This window comes from Acartia tonsa, chromosome 2 (assembly GCF_053477335.1).
Source record: "Acartia tonsa isolate MP-2025a chromosome 2, ASM5347733v1, whole genome shotgun sequence".
NCBI lineage: Eukaryota > Metazoa > Arthropoda > Copepoda > Calanoida > Acartiidae > Acartia > Acartia tonsa.
In genome coordinates, this window is record NC_137261.1 from 41,675,313 (window position 1) to 41,692,654 (window position 17,342).

A 17,342-nucleotide genomic window follows, 5' to 3' on the forward strand; every position below is an offset into this window, starting at 1 on the left:
AGATACTGAATTTGATTGAGGCGACAGACGAGAGAGAGAGAGAGAGAGGAAGAGAGAGAGAGTGTGTGTGTGAAAGAACTTAAGTTAGAGAAATACCAGATAAAGGATAATAAAAATGAGACAGCTAACAGGAAATCCGGATAAAGTAATAAAAACCTTCCCAGTTTTGGTATTGGTCAGTAATATAACATATCATAAACACCAGGGAAACAAGGGAAGACAAATTAACTATTAAAAATTACATAGTTTGGTATGGGTCAGTAATATAACATATCATAAACACCAGGGAAACAAGGGAAGACAAATTAACTATTAAAAATTACATAGTTTGGTATGGGTCAGTAATATAACATATCATAAACACCAGGGAAACAAGGGAAGACAAATTAACTATTAAAAATTACATAGTTTGGTATGGGTCAGTAATATAACATATCATAAACAACAGGGAAACAAGGGAAGACAAATTAACTATTAAAAATTACATAGTTTGGTATGGGTCAGTAATATAACATATCTTGAACAACAGGGAAACAGGGAATAACAAATATATAACAATGCATAACATATCATTAACACCTGGGAAGTATGGATAGAGAAATTAAATATAAAACATAACTTAATTTTGTACTGGTCAGTAATATATATTATATATGTAGGATATCTAAATTAAACAAATATTAACAGTTTTCTCTTCAATGTCAGTCTTATTATAAAACTACAAAATGATGGGATCTGTATGGAAGATAATTCAATCTTTTATTGACTAAACAATACGAGAAAGCATCCTTAATTTGACAAAAAGAAAGTGCTGATGGCAGTCAGAAAATAATGAGATTTAAGGTGGGTCTGTCCTTGTTCAAAAAATCTCATTTCCAATGTTAAAGAAAAGATTTCTCGTCAACAATTCTCTTTATATTTAATGTCATGTGCATGTTAATAGGTGCCAAATGAACAGGGATAAATATAGTTTTCTTCCATTTGAGTGGTATACCGTTTTTAAGGCATTATGATATTTTTTTTAGCGAAGATTTTCCATAATTAGTGTCGTTCCGTCCTTCCGTTAATTTAGAAGTGTTAGAATTTTCCTATTGAATTCAAACTTTACATGTTGATTCCTTTATTGGTTATGTACTATTTAGAAAGCATATCTATAATACAAAGTAGCTTGATGTCTGTCCGTCTGTCTGTCCGTCTGAAGCTTAAGATCTCAGTAACCACTGAACCGATTGGGCTCTTCTCTTCAGTGATTATACCTACTGGTCCTGTGGTGGTTTTAAGCTATTTTCTTGGGGGGTGGGACACCCCCAACCCCCACAAAAATGAAAAATACCCCCCCCCCAAAAAAAAAAAAAAATTCTTTTTAAAACTAAAATTAAAATAGTGGGGTCAACTACCCCCCCCCCCAAAAAAAAAAAAAATTCCCCCCCCCCAAAAAAAATTGTTTTTTTAATTTTTCTTTTAAATCTAAAATACGAAAAATTGGTTTGATCAAACCTCTTGGGGCAAAGCCCCTAGAGGCTAGGGGCGAAGCCGCTAGTAAACTATATAGTCGCTACCAGAGAGTCCTGACGTCCATCTAAAACATGCTTTTTGAAAAAATGATACCTAGAACAACCAATTACAAAATTAGAAAAAAGGCATCTCTATCAATTCCTAAAAATGATAGTATGTCTTTTTCTGTATCCTGTATTTACGAAATGTAGCAACAAATTTATGTACAATTTTGTTTAGACTTACAAATTGATGTTCTGCTTATTAAGTTCTGTCATGCTACAAGAGCTATTGTTGGTTTGTCCTTGCTTTTGTTTTTAGAGCTTCTCTTTTATGGATGTTATCATCCTTGTTTTACAAAAGATTTTCAACTAAAAGAATATCTTATGTAAATTTGCTGCAGAAAAAATGAAACAATAATCAAATAATTATATTGATCACAGAAGGGCAAATGCAAAATTAAATGATAAATTCCTGTTTTGTTAATTTCGTATTTTCTATTTTCCATAGAAGAAACTATAAATCCCTGTTTGGAGCAAACAATGTACGGTTACACATGTTGAGACAAAGCCCTCCATCAATATTTGACATATATAGGTCCACACAACTTTTCCCAGATATATTCCTTATTACGCCATTCTATTATGCATTCTATAAGTTTGTCATCATATAATGAATATAAATGTTGAAAAATTATATTTACATTTAGATTTTCATGAAAATTTTGCATTGGTCTCGATAGTTTTTTTCTTTTCTCGTGGAAAGATTAAGTATTTGATAAGTAAAGAACACTCAGAAGAAGATAAGCACAGAAATCCTGAGTGGACAAACTAACAAGGTAAGTTATAAAGCAGTTGTTCAGCGGTCATAAAAAAAAGAAAACGATATGATGAACGGTCAAATTATAAAATTACGAAACCTTGATACTTTAAGGTTTTATGTAATTTGTAGCATAACCGACAGACCGACGTTACCGTAAGTTGTATAGTGGACATTTCCAACATAGCGTTATCGCCTGACGAATTTTATTGAATTATAGAGTAGCTTCGCATAATAACGGTCTCAAAATTAGCAACTGATGAATGGAAAACTTATACATTGAGATTCCTTCCAATCCTTTACTTGTCATTGTAGAGTTAGACAACAAGGTAATTCCCTGGATAACTTACATCAGGTTAGAATTTACAGGGATCTTGTTATTGAGGGATAAGGAATTGGACTATTATTTGATTTACATCTCCAAGGATGATGCATAAATAGAATGACCCCGTTTTTAGGCTAAATTAATAGTTGAAAAATTCTGACACTGCCAATTAAGATTTAATAAATACTTTACTGTCCAATGTCACCTAAATACCTCCCTATCTACATTAAGGACCTTTCTGTACGTCAGTCAGTCTATACGACAGAGAACTGTATAGTTGATTTAGTCATTGTATATTCGTCTTCTCGATTTTAAACAATAATTTTTGTCACAATGAGGTTCTATTTGACAGCGTTCTAACTTAAAAATCATTTCCAGAAATTTTATATGAAATATATACATACATAATTGCCTAATTGCGATTTCTTCATTGGATATTGCCCTCCTTTGTAAGGTTTTAAGATTATTTAATTTGTACGGAAAAATTTCATTGGTGCTTGATAATGATGTTTGATTTCTTTACCTTTAAGTACACAATGCATATTATTATTTTCGCGAAAGACATGAGAATAGTCAATAATAGGAATGAGTTCCAAAATCGATAAAACTCCCCAACCCCTTCATTACTAAGTCCGAGGCATTTCTATAATGTGTGGTTGTCTGTACAATAAAATATATTAAAAGTTAAAGTGAATTATTTAGACTATTAGACATATATTTGTTGATATTATTTTGTTCTATTTTAATTCAATTGTATATTTAGATATTTTTAGTAGCGAAGCTACTCTTTAATTCACTTTGTCCGTCTGTCCGTCCGTCCGTCAGTCCGTAACGCTATGGGGGAAATGGGATTTACTCAGCTCCTAAAAAGATAGAATGCTGAAATTTTTTGACAACATTCCTATCATCAAGGAGCACAATAGACTATAAAACATCAATGGCGGTCGGACCGCTTTTAAGCAGGTTTTAGGCTATTTTTATATTTTTCACATTTTTCTCCATATCTTCAGTGTTTATGGTCCAATTTTCAAAAATTTTTCAGATATAGATATCAAAATTAAATTTTCCATCGTTTAATGAAAACAACCATGACGGCCAGACTGCCTTTTTAGCAGGTTTTCGGCTATTTTTATATTTTTCACATTTTTCTCCATATCTTCAGTGTTTATGGTCCGATTTTCAAAATTTTTTCAGTTATAAATATCAAAATTAAATTTCCCGTCATTTAAAGAAAATAACCATGACGGCCAGACTTCCTTTTTAGCAGGTTTTAGGCTATTTTTATATTTTTCTCCATATCTTCAGTGTTTATGGTCCAATTTTCAAAAAAATTTTGTGCATCCGTCCTAAAAAAATTATTCAAATATGTATATGTTATTCATTAAATATTGTTATATGATTAATGCTGCGCTACATATGACCAATGAAATGTTTTTCCTTGTTTCTGAATACCCTTAACCCATCAATTGTAAATTGATGATAGGTTATGCATATCACATTCGCATATTTTCAAATCCGCAACTTGTTTCATTTTCGAAAAAAACACTATAGAAAAAATGTGCCTTTTAAAGGGCAGTGGAAGAGGAAGATGTTGTTTATGCTGTAGTAATAATTTGCAGGTTAGATAATTTTTAAATTTGATATATTTTGCGCAATTGTTGACACACTTATGATAGTTGCATTGATTTTGCACTAATCAAGGGAGATTAAGTCTATATAGTGTTTACACATTACTATTATTTTTCATGAACAAAATAGCAAATTTTATTTACCTAAAATATTTTTGTAAATTTAACGATGAACTAATAAATTCAGAAACTAAACAAGGATGACAACATCTATAAAAGCAAAGCTTATAAATTAAGACGGTAAGGCAAAGACTATACTGAAATTTTATGATGTTTGTTTTTCTGGCCTCCTGTGATTTCTCAGGCTTCGCTTTTATTTTGATGTTATTATCCTTGTTTTACTAAAATTGTATCTCAACTCAAACTGAAGAACACTAATTTAGCCTAACCAAATAAGGGTGGTCCTTGTTAATGGGGGCGGGGATATTCAAATCAAATGGGGGGAAATTTGGTCAAAATCTTGCGTAATTTGGTTCATTAACATGTTGTCGGGAATTAAACAAATGTTATTTATGGATTATTTTCAGATTTTAGAATATGATAACACGTAATTTATCTATTTACTTAACATTCAACTCAATATAAGTTTTACATGGATAGACATTATTATTCCAAAACAATTCGTTAATTTGTCTGAGCTAACTCGTTTTAAAAATCACAGAGAGAGGGGACAATGGTCTGTTTATTACACTAGTCCCCAAAGTTTTATGATAACGTTTACTTATTCGTTGATTTGATAACTCTGGGGACTTTAGTGAATTTTGATTGGTTTATTTATTAAGTTGGGTGTTCAGACGTTTCAACCACTAATTTTAATCTACAGAAGGTGTAATTTTGTGTATGATCATTGTGGATACACATGAATTTGAATCTTATCCCTTTAGATCCCTGGATTAGAACTGCACAGAAAATTATTAAAGTAACAAGGATCCCAATTCCGGACGTACCATCTTTCAGGCCTTAGACGTATAGTAGCTACTCATAAACATTTAGATACTTAATTAGGCAAATCTATCATACACTACGATTAAGTTAAAAGGTTATGCGATTCAAAAAATGAAAACTTATGTCAAAATGTTTATCACTTCCATGACTTTAAATTAAAAGTAAATCACAAAATGAATTATGCCAAAATTTGCAATTTGCTTTTCAGAATACTTTATTCTATGTCCCCTTTGTTGATTTAAGAAAGATTTGGCTAAGATGTAAAATGAAATAGAGAAGTTGTTTATGTTGTATCATTCAAAACATTTTCTGCATTTCATGAAATTTAAGATAGGAATCAAGGCTACTAGCAGGAAAGGCCCTTACGCATACGATTCCTGCGTTGACAGAGATTTTTATTCTATAGACAAATCAAATTCTAAATTCTAAAGTTTTTATCAATTTTGCTTACAATGGATTCGTAATATTTTTCTGATTCTAAAGGTATATATGAACCCATGTTTTTTATGTTTGTTTGAGAAAATATTTAGGTCTAAAGATTTTATTAAACCGAGGTTAAAAAAATAGATTTTTTCAATAATTACTCAACAGAATTTTAAAAGTAAGGTGTCAAATTAAAGATCTTACTATTTTTGTTCTTACTGGCCATTTTCTTCTTTTATTTTGTTGCGTTTTAGTACCTTAAAACCGACTTAATTATTTTTTTTAAAAACTTAAATTACTTAAAAAATAAGAGGTCTACAAAAAAACCGATTGCATATCTGAATTCTATGAAAAATTTTACATCTACTACTTACTAAAAGAACCGGCTAGCTATAAAAAAAAAGTTGATACACCTTCTTTTCCTCATAACTTGGGTGTTTGTGGTCCGATTTTCAAAATTTTTTCAGTTAAAGATATCAAAATAAATTTCCTGTCATTTGAAGAAAACAACAATGACGGTCAAACTTCCTTTTTGCAGGTTTTTGGCTGTTTTTATATTTTTCACATTTTCCCCCATAACTTTGGTGTTTATGGTCTAATTTTCAAAAATTTTTCAGTTAAAGATATTAAAATTAAATTTCTGGCGTTTTAAGTAAAGAAACAATGGCGGCCAAACTGCCTTTTAGCAGGTTTTTGGCTATTTTTATGTGTTTGACACATTTCCCCATATCTTTGGTTCAATTTTAAAGTATTTCAAAGTATTTTTTCCCATTGTTTTGTGCATCTAGTATGTAATTTACTTTAACCGTTGTCATCATGCAAAATAAAACAAGGTTTCCTGTTTATTTTCTCCAATAAATCTATTCTTAATTTTAATAAATACACTTTAAATCTACTTCTACGTATTCCCATCCACAATTTTTTGTGCTTCGCTACTTATGGATGTTGTCATCCTTGTTACATATTTTTTTAGCTATGCTAGAATTTCTGTCAAAAATCAAATAATATAAATGAACATATCATTATCAAATCGAAACTTGAAATTGTCTCACTGTTAAAAAAATCAAAAAGGGTTGTCTCTTTTCCCTGTTACCACAAAAACCCACTAAGAAAATCACATTTAAATCTATTGACCACCCTTTCTCCTTGTATAGGAAATAACCCACTAAGAATATTATCAGGGAATTCATTGACCATCCTTTTTCACTGTATAAGAAATAACCCACTAAAAAAATTATCAGGGAATTCATTGACCATCCTTTCTCCTTGTGTAGGAAATAACCCACTAAGAAAATTGCCAGGGGATTCATTGACCGGAAATAGATTGTAAAGCAAAGAAAACATAAAATGGAAATCTTGAATGTCATTTAACTCAGGAAAAAAAGGAAAGAAAAGTAAAATAAGACAATTATTTTTCTTCCATTATTTTTTTGAAGCTTGGCAACGTTGTATCTTCTTTGGTTAGATTTTAGAATATATTTTAAAGCATTATAAAAACTAATAATAATAAAATATATCCAAAGCAGACATTTTGTCTCTTTTCACTTTCTCAGTTTTGACTTTGTGATAAGGCTTGTTTACATATAGTGTAAGATAACACCAATTTGTTAGGCAAAACTTTTTATTTATATACTTTCCCAGACATTTGATAATACCAAAAAATAACCCCGTTAAAATACACAGTTTATAAAAGAGAAATACTTATTCTATCCATAGAGAGATTAACATGATCATTGTCTATTTTCTAAACAGACAGACCTACCTACACATAAACTTTTAGAATTTATTCACCTCCTTACAAAATCTGAATAAAGGGGTGTTTTAAAAAGAGGTTGGAAATATTGTTTCAAGGCTTTTAAACTTCTCTTAAAATTCATGGCCACCATCTTATCCAGGAGGAAACGGATAAGTAAATAAAGAAATTCAATTAACTTGTATAATTAAAGTGTTTGAATATTGTATAAAGTAAAGCTCTTAAGCTTTTCATAAAAATGGAAACTAGGATTATCAAGCGATTCTTCTTCTCATAATGCACTGCTAATTTTTTACTTTGTATTAGATCCTAAAGGTATTGGACATTTATGAGCTGAAAAATTAATGACCAAATACATGAAGTAAATTTGTACTGTAACATCAAATTCAACTCTATTAATAGCTAGTTTAAGTACCCCTCTATTTAAAAAAAATAATTGAAAGTTATCAAAAGAATATACCTATGAATTGTTAGATACTAGCGGCTTCGCCCCTAGCCTCTAGGGGCTTTTTTCTGAGGGTTCAGGGGAGGATTTTAGAAATTTTGTTTACTGTATTTTCTTTATTTTATAACATTTTATAACTCTTTTTTGAACTTTTTATATTAATTTGTATTGATTTATATTATTTAAAATCTTAAAATTTTTTCTTTTTTTATTGTTTTTTAAAATTTCTTTGCCATTTGCCTTTTTGGGGCTTCGCCCCTACAGGAGAAGCAAGTTTTCACAATTTTTTTGAATTTGATAAAACAAAGTTTGAAAGAAGAAAAGAAATTTAAAAAGAAGAAAAATAATTGAAAATATAAAAAAAGTATAAAAAATATAAGAAAATATAAAAATTTATAAAAATATATAAAAACATAAAAAACATTAAAATTAGATAAATTTTTTTTTTTTTTGGGGGGGGTAAATTTTCATTTTTTTGGGGGTTTGGGGTGTCCAACCCCCCGAGAAAATAGCTTAAAACCACCACAGGACCAATAGGTATATACCCTGAAGAGTAGAATCCAATCGGTTCAGTGGTTACCGAGATCTTAAGCTTCAGACGGACGGACGGACGGACAGACAGACATCATTCTACTTTGTATTATAGATTATTCCATTTTATAATTATCGTAAATATGTTTTAATGAATCATACAAAACTAAAACTGTATTATTTTTTGATGTTGCATTTTTTCAAATTTTGTGTTACAAATTTTTGGCAGTAATGTTAAAATATTTTCTATTTTCGATAAAATTCGTGTAAATCCAACTTGTTCTTCCAAATAGTTGATCTAATTTTTAGGCTATTCACCTCCATAATTTTGTGCCTTCGAATTGGGATGTTATAATTTTTCACTCTTTGTTTAACCAATGGTGTTTAATATTTCATCCGGGGAGAGCAATAAAGCAAGACTTTCAATATTTTTAATGTACAAACCAATGCGTTTGTTTTCTAAAAGCAGATAAAAATCAATTTATGGAGATTTTGAGAACTAAATATCAATAATAGATGGTTATTTAGGATGGTTCTGAAGCTAGTTTTAATCAACCAATCGAGATTTAATTAAAGCACCCAAAGTTTTAAAGCCAGTGACTGAGAAATTATGTTTAACAACTTTAGGTACATGTATAATTTGCAGTCCAATGTCCCCTCTTTTTATTAAAGCCATATAGTCAACAAAATATGGAAATTGTCTTTCTATAGAATGCCAACAGTTTGACAGTGTAAGTTAACAACAAAGAAGTATATAACTAGAAAATTAGCATTTCCTATGGGAATAAACTTTAACTTACCTCCTCCATATTCCTACCATTAAGTTGAGATAGAATAGGCTAAAGGTTTCAAAATTTATCCTAAAATTGATGAATTATTTATAAAAGAAAATAAAACCAATTTTTAGGTCGGTTAGTCCTAAGGATACAAAGAAAGAAATAAAGATATTAACTGATAACTAAAGTTATCCTTGTTACAGAGAAGCTTTATTTAAGTATAATTATCTTATTATTGGACATACCTAATCTTGTTTAAATGTATAACAATGTTTCCTTTATAAGCTGGGCCTTGTGTCCTTGGGGAGTGCTAACAAGCAGAGGAAGAACACAATATCAACTCTACTTATAATTCATTTATAGAGATGATTCAGAAGGCTTCCAGACTTTTTCGGCTTCTCTTAAGAGCACACCGCTCCGTCTTGAAACTCTTCTTCTAAAACTCCAACAAGCGGCTAAAGCTGCATTAAAAATATATATATTTTTTTTTGCAGAAATAAGGTTCGAATCTACCATGAATCGTTCTTAGTTGGCCAAGGATTTGGCCTCTCTGAGCCAATAAATTACAATTAAACCTCATTTTAAAATTTTTCTATCAATTAACAACTGTCCATGACTTTAGATAATTTTATTGAGTATATAATAAAAGTAGATTGTACATGGGATGACCAAAGTTAATTTACACTTGCCAAAGTTTAGAATGAGATAAGCATACACTTTATACACTATATTCTAAATTAAAGATCCTATGCAGTGCATAACAATGTGCATTTTTATATACCTAAACATGGTTAATGTATACCATGTAATGGTAAATTTGAAAGTCCACCTACACGAGATAACTTACTTTAAACAAAATATCAAATAGTTCAGCTAGGCTAATTAAGGTTTTAAAACAATTAGCAGGGGCGTCCAAGCTTTTTATTTTGGGGGGGGTAAAATTTTTTTAAGGGGGGGGTAATTTGGTTTTGGGGGGGGTAAAATGGCGCGCGAAGCGCGCCGCAAATTTTTTTTACCCCCCCCAAAATTTTTACCCCGGGGGTAAAATTTGCTTGGGGGGGGTAATTACCCCCCCTGAAATCTGTTGGCAGGGGTAAAATTTGTTTACCCCCCCCAAAATTTACCCCCGGGGTAAAATTTTTGGGGGGGGTAATTCAAATTTTATAAAAAATTTAGTATTAAAAATGCGCGCGAAGCGCGCAAAAATTTTTTTTGTTAAAGATTTTCTATTTTGGGGGGAGTATTTACCCCCCCAAAATGGTTTGGGGGGGGTAAATACCCCCCCCAAAATCGTTGGGGGTGCCTACGGCACCCTCAAGGTAGGGGTAATTTTTTTTTGGGGGGGGTATTGTTCACAAAACTTTGGGGGTGCCTACGGCACCCCCAAAATCGTTTGGGGGTGCCAAATGGCCCATTACCCCCCCCCTTGGACGCCTATGACAATTAGGCTAGGATTGTCCCTTATAGTGGCTTAGCTCAGGGATCGAAAGGGATAAGACAATGGCCTATAAATTAATGTACATCTCCAATAAACAATAAACTTAATAAACCAACCAATCAAAATTCATTAAAAGTCCTCAAAGTGTTAAGCCACTAGAGGGAGAAAGGGTTAAATAACTGTATCTCCCCATCGACACTACCTTGTGTGTGCACCCTTTCTATTAGGTCATTGAAAATCAACCAATGGTGTCGCTTATATTACAGCTAAGTAGCAGAAACTAATTTAGAAGCAGACGAAAGAGGTCTTTGGAAAAGGAAGGTAGGTAGTTGTCTGTATATTATAGATCTGTTGTTAAGCCAACGAATAAGAAAACGTTATATATAAAACCTTGGGGACTAAATATAATAATAAACAGCCAAATTTCCCCTTCCTCCCTGGGCATAGCTGCCCTAAGGGCTAAGAATCAAGAAATATTATCTAACAATTTAAGTTTATAAAAAAACAACAATTTATCTAAACCATTTATTCTGTTATTACAAATGTCATTAATAAAAGATTTATATAGATTTTTAACATATCAAATATGTTCGCAACGGTCAAAAGCATGTCAAATTAATTTGTATAGATCTTCTTAACTTAAATCTGTACAAACTTTTGAGGTCCTTTTTTAAAAATACCAAAAACATTTGTCTGACTTACCTAAACATGAGACTTTAAGAGTAGCTTCTATGCTAAAAATCAATGTACATATCCATGAATAATGTTTCATGCACAAAATCTATCAAACTTTTTAACTTTGCATATATTGAACATTTTTAAATGAACTTACATTACATAATTGCAGCTCTTCTTTCAGTGACTTATTAGATTTGTATCAAATATAAATGATTCAGAAAGACAGACCAAGAAAATAAAAGAGTAGATGCTTAATTTATAGCAAAACCTTTAAAAAGAAATCCACACAAAAACTATCCAGCCGATTATCTTAAAAAAATCACATTACTCACAAAGCGGTACAGACTGACATTAAAGTAAAAGTAAAAGATGATATTACTGTCCTTGTTGGATGTATGATGTTGTATGCCAATTTGACCCCGTGTCATAATCTCGATGTAATTCAGCGATAAATTTTTAGTTTTTAGGGGAAAATATTTCAATTTTACAGGCATCACAATTTTGATGTGTTTATGCACATACATATATTCCTTTTTTGTAGCAAAGATACTGTACAAGTTTTATGCAATAGTTAGTAACTGTCTTTTTGTATACTTTAAACAATTGTAAAAATAAGCACAAGTATTTACAGCCAAAATGGTAAGGTATATTTGATAATTCGTCAATTCAAACTGGGGTAGTTAAATCTTACAGGTTTCTTAAAAAGAATGAAAATCAAGAGAAATACTCTAAACATAAAGGTGTCAAAAACGAAGTAAGTTATTTAGATTTAACTTAAAACATCAAAGTAAAGTATTTGAAATTTGTAACTTCAAATAATTGAAATCTAACTGTTAACAAATATATTCTTGTTTTTTTTGCACTGTACTTTTCTGAATTTGCACTATACGTGTTTATTTGTATTTATGTGCAATATTTAATGAACAGAACAGATTAGATAGGGGTAAAAATAATGTGTTACATTTTCATAAATTTAAATATTTGAATACAGAGTGTCCAAAAATATATTCGTTATGGTTGCAATGCTGTCATGCACGTTGGTTTGTACTGCAATGGAATCTTTAAACATAAATCATATTTAATAAGTTGATCTAGATTTCATAATCTTCATAGAAAAATTAAAGACCCATTTTTGTTTAAAACAAATTCATGATATACTAACAAAAATGAATTTTTTTAGAGCATCTGTCTTATTTTGTATAAATATCTAAAACATCTTGTTATTTAGATTGGTTACAGGACTTTCTGGTATTGATTTAAAATGGATAGGAAAATTCTAGTATATATATTAACCTTTGACAATTGGGCTCCATCCCGGACCTTAATCAGTCAGAAGGGAGGGGCGTTCAACGCCTTTAAACAATCACAGACGAAACTAAAAAAAGTACCAACTGGTCACAAAACGCTGTGATCTTTAGTATATCATTCATCATCTTTTGCGCAAACAAATTTGCTCGCGCGCTCACACTGTGTGGCGAGCAAATATGTCAAATTATATTTATGAATGTACCCTGTGTCATTCTAATCTATATGTATATATATTGCGCGGTGTATTTTAGTTAATTGTTCTGTTTAATCCAAAATATTTTATGATTCTGCGGTATTGTTATAAAATTGTTTTTATTTGAAAATATTTTAAAATTTTCTTATCCAAAGACAACTGTCTATCATTACCTTCATTCTTGTGTATCATATCCTTTGGGACTGCCCCTGATCTTTAGCGTGATGTAGGAAGAATAGAAAGATATGCTGCGCATTTATACTTTTCTATCTCCTTTAAATTTGCACAGTGTAACTTAACAATTACGTACAACAAATACTAGTAATTTAGATTAATCTACAGCTAGAATATCTCGTACCTCATCCAAAGGCAAAATGGTACAATTAAGATAATAAAAAAATATATTTCGTATTATTGTTTTGTCACATATAGACTTTAATGCCTGCTAGTTGCTTCAACGTTAGCCTCGTATGAGAATAACAGCCAAAATGATCTCATGGTATATAACTTCCCTGAATAGCAGAACCAAAAAGGTCCAGTTATTTTGTGATATTTAGCTTCAGCCATAAAAGAAGTTTATTGTTTTATATTACTAGTGGCTTCGCCCCATTACTCTATGGGATTCACCCTGGGAGAAATGAGCATTCGTCCCTTTATTAAAGGAACAGTTTTTTGGTGTCTTATGTTTTTAAATTAGAGATAACTCCAATTGTTCAATGCTTCTAATGCTTATTACCTATTAGTAAATTATGATTGTTACAGCCAAATATTATTGTATTTGCTTCGTGACATTTTAAAAATGGTTACCTACATCTTTTACAAGGTGCAACTACATACCAGCAATATTGATTTGGACTTAAATTCTTTTATAAGCGTAGCTTCTCTAGGAATGTGTTTTTTTGTCGTTGGTGCACTAGTTCATATAAAGAGCTTGTTGGATGATTTCTTTGAATCATCAAATTCCAAAAAAGGTCTAAAATAGATTTGAATGCTCAATAAGTTACAAAATAAATAGGGCAAAATCATTTGTAAGTTGCAAGAAAAGAATTTATGATAGAATATTAAATATAAATAAAAGAGTGATATTTATAAATCATTTTAATCTAAATTTAGCAAAACTAACCAACCAAGGAATTTGACACGTGCCTCACCTTTGATTTTGCTGCTAGGTAGTTGCTCTATTTTCAATGTTTTTGCATTTTAATAGATTTTTAGAATGTGTTTTTTAGCTTTATATACTTTACATAATCCACATTTCGATTGATTTACTTTCTTATTTTTAAATGTTTGACCTGTATGTATACCAAGGATCAAAAGGGATAAGACAATGGCCGATAAATTGATTGTATTTCAAATGATGATACATAAAATTGCCCCTTCAGGAAAATGCAATTAGTTGGTGAAAAGTTTGGATACTCAACTTAATGAACCAACCAATCAAAATTCAACAAAAGGGCCCAAAGTTGTTAAGCCATCAAATAAGAAATATTTATAACATTATAAAACTTTGGAGACTAGTGTAATAAACAGCCCATTGTTCTCTTCCTTCCTGAATCATATAATATTTTTGTTGGTTTAAACGAGCACCCTTGCAGACTGCGAAAGTTCTGAACCTGTGAAATGTGGTGTCATTGTCTTATAGTCACGATCCTTCTAAGTAATCTACACATACTAGGGGCATATAAAGCAATTATAATAAGGGGTTTTATTTAATAGATAATCTTAGAAAGAGTAATTATTCTTCTCCTAAATTTCTCTGGTTTTGCTATTACAGGACTTATCACACACATTTATATAGTTAAGGTATTTAGTGGCTTTTACAGTAGTAAATGTGAAAAAAATGATTTTGCATACCTAATGAAAATAATGATTCAAAAAGCTATAGCGGCCGTATGATACGGCTACAACACTGTTAATAGTTAATCTTTTTTTATAACTTTGTTTAAAATAACTTAATAGTTAGAAAAAAACTAAATATTCTTTTCCCTCGAAGTAAACAAAAACTAACCAACTTTTCATTACACAATTGGGAATGGGGTGGGGTTGTCCCCCCTTTTAAACAGTCCCAACCCTTTAGCTATTAATCCTGGAGCGAACTACCCATTACAACTTTTAACTTTTATAGGGGACATCAAAATTTTTAAAAGTTTTAAAAAAATACATCGACTTATTATTTATTATTTCTCTCTTAATGTTGTTTTCTTTAATTTTCCAAGGCTTGCTTTTATAAATGTTGTCAACCAAGCTTCATATAATTTCTTATCGTCTTTTAAAAAACTTTGAGACATCCTACAAAAATCATGAGGAACAAATATTTCATTTATAACACTAGACAAAGTTTAAAAGAGTTCAAAATTTGCTAATTTATTTTAAAACTTGCGGATACGCCTCTACGGGTAATTCCCCCCCCCCCCCCCCCCCAAATAGCTATAAACCTTCCCAAGCTATACTGTAAAGGAAAACCATATCGGATCAGCGGTTAGCGAGATCCTTAGGTACAGAGAGACAAATATCCTCTAACCATATAAAAAGGATTGTTATTTCTAATCATTTAATTTATATTTATTTATCATTTATGATTGTTGCATTTTAATTCTTTTATAATTTCATGGACGGACAAAAAAAGTTATTGAGTAATTTTTTTTAAATTATAGGAAGCTTGAAATACATATTACATAAGATTAGTCGTCTATCTTTTAAAGAAGCTAAAAAATCATATTTCCATTACCATTTCTAAAACGCAAATTCTAACATTAGCTGTAAAAATGTAATTTATCAAAATATGCTTAAAACGCTAAAGAATCAATTAAAATATGCCTGTTTTATGTAAATTTAGTTTTTACATGGATAATATGGTCGTACATTAATGTATTGTATGCCCCATATCACAGATAGGGATAAGTAAATGAAATATGATTGCTAATACAGGGTGAACAACTAAAACAATTGCTAGTACAGGGTGAACAACTAAAAATATTTGCTAATACAGGGTGTTCCTCTAAGACATTTGCTAAATCAGGGTGGTCAAATGAATATACATATTTGTTAGTACAGGGTGGACAACTAGAAATAATAACAACCTAGAAATTCAGATTTATTGCTAGACAAAAAGTGATTTATTGAGTAGATTCTCATTGGTCTTAGGAATCTTCACAATAAATAGCAGCCGACAAAGTTGGGTTTTTCCAATAAGTTGAGATATAAAGAGTTATTTCACAACTAAATAAATATTGTTGCATTTATTGTCCATGAAGTTTTTTTTAGATTAAATATTCCCATCATTGACTTTTACAATGTTCAAACAAATGGAAAAGGATGGTTGCTAAAAACTTTACAATCATCAGATTTAGAGGTTTTAAACCAACATTTTTAATGGATAATCTTACATTTTGTATAAAACACAATGATAAACTTCACTAGAAAGCTTAATAAAAAAGAATTTTTCCATTGCCCATAGGGGCTGGTTAAAACCTAATAGACAAAGTAGAAAATTATTACAAAACCGAACTTATTTTACGATTAATACAGAGCTTTTCTTTGTTATGTTAAAAATTATTATTAGATTAACGTTTTTTTAAAAGAGTGATTTTTTCTTTATATAAATGTGCTGTAACCTCCACGACGCTCCTTCCTCTATATTACAGTACTAGTGGCTTCGCCCCTAGCCTCTAGGGGCTTTACCCCAAGAGGTTTTATCAAACTAATTTTTCGTGTTTAGATTTTAAAGAAAATTTTTAAAAAAATTGGGAGGGGGGGATTTTTCATTTTTTTTTTTTTGGGGGGGGGGTTAGGGGTGATCCACCCCCCAAGAAAATAGTTATGAACCTTCCCGGGACCTATGAGAAGCTACCCTGTAAAGGAGAACCCGATCGGTTCAGCGGTTAACGAGATCCTTCGCTACAAACAAACAGACAGACAGACAGACAAACAAACATCGTTCTACTTTATATTATAGATAATACCATTAATACAATTAATAAGCTTCTCTGATATCGTGAAACATTTAGCTTGGTCTTTCCAAGGCAAAAAAATGCAAGCACACATTCTCTAGTGAATAGGATAGCAAAAAATTCGCATCTAATGTACATTATGATTAAAGATTAAAAACTAGAAGTGATGTAACAGGGACGGATTGAATGACCCCCTCCCCCCACACCCAATAGATAAAGGTCTGGAAAGGGGCCAAATTGTTAAGGGTTAATACGACACCAAGTAGGTTTTTATGGCTTTGCTTTTCAAGCAAGCTTCACTAATATTATGTTAGATTGGTTCCAAATTGTTTTGGGAGGAATTTAAGCGACGTTTCAATGATGGAAAGGGTTTAGATAGATGCTAGGGGTTGTTTTTGACACTTTATAGTGTTCCCTTAGTGTTCCTATTTTAATGCAAATTTTAGAAACAATTCCCACATTCCCCTTTTATATTCTTCCCCACAAAATTCTTCTATCAATTGTTCGATAGGTTGGCCCAAAATGAAACCCTTTTTTATTGTTCAATATTTATTTTCCTGAAAAAAATTAATAAATAAAACCTTTCCTAATATTATTTTAGAGATTATTTTTTTGTAGAATCATTTTATAATGTTA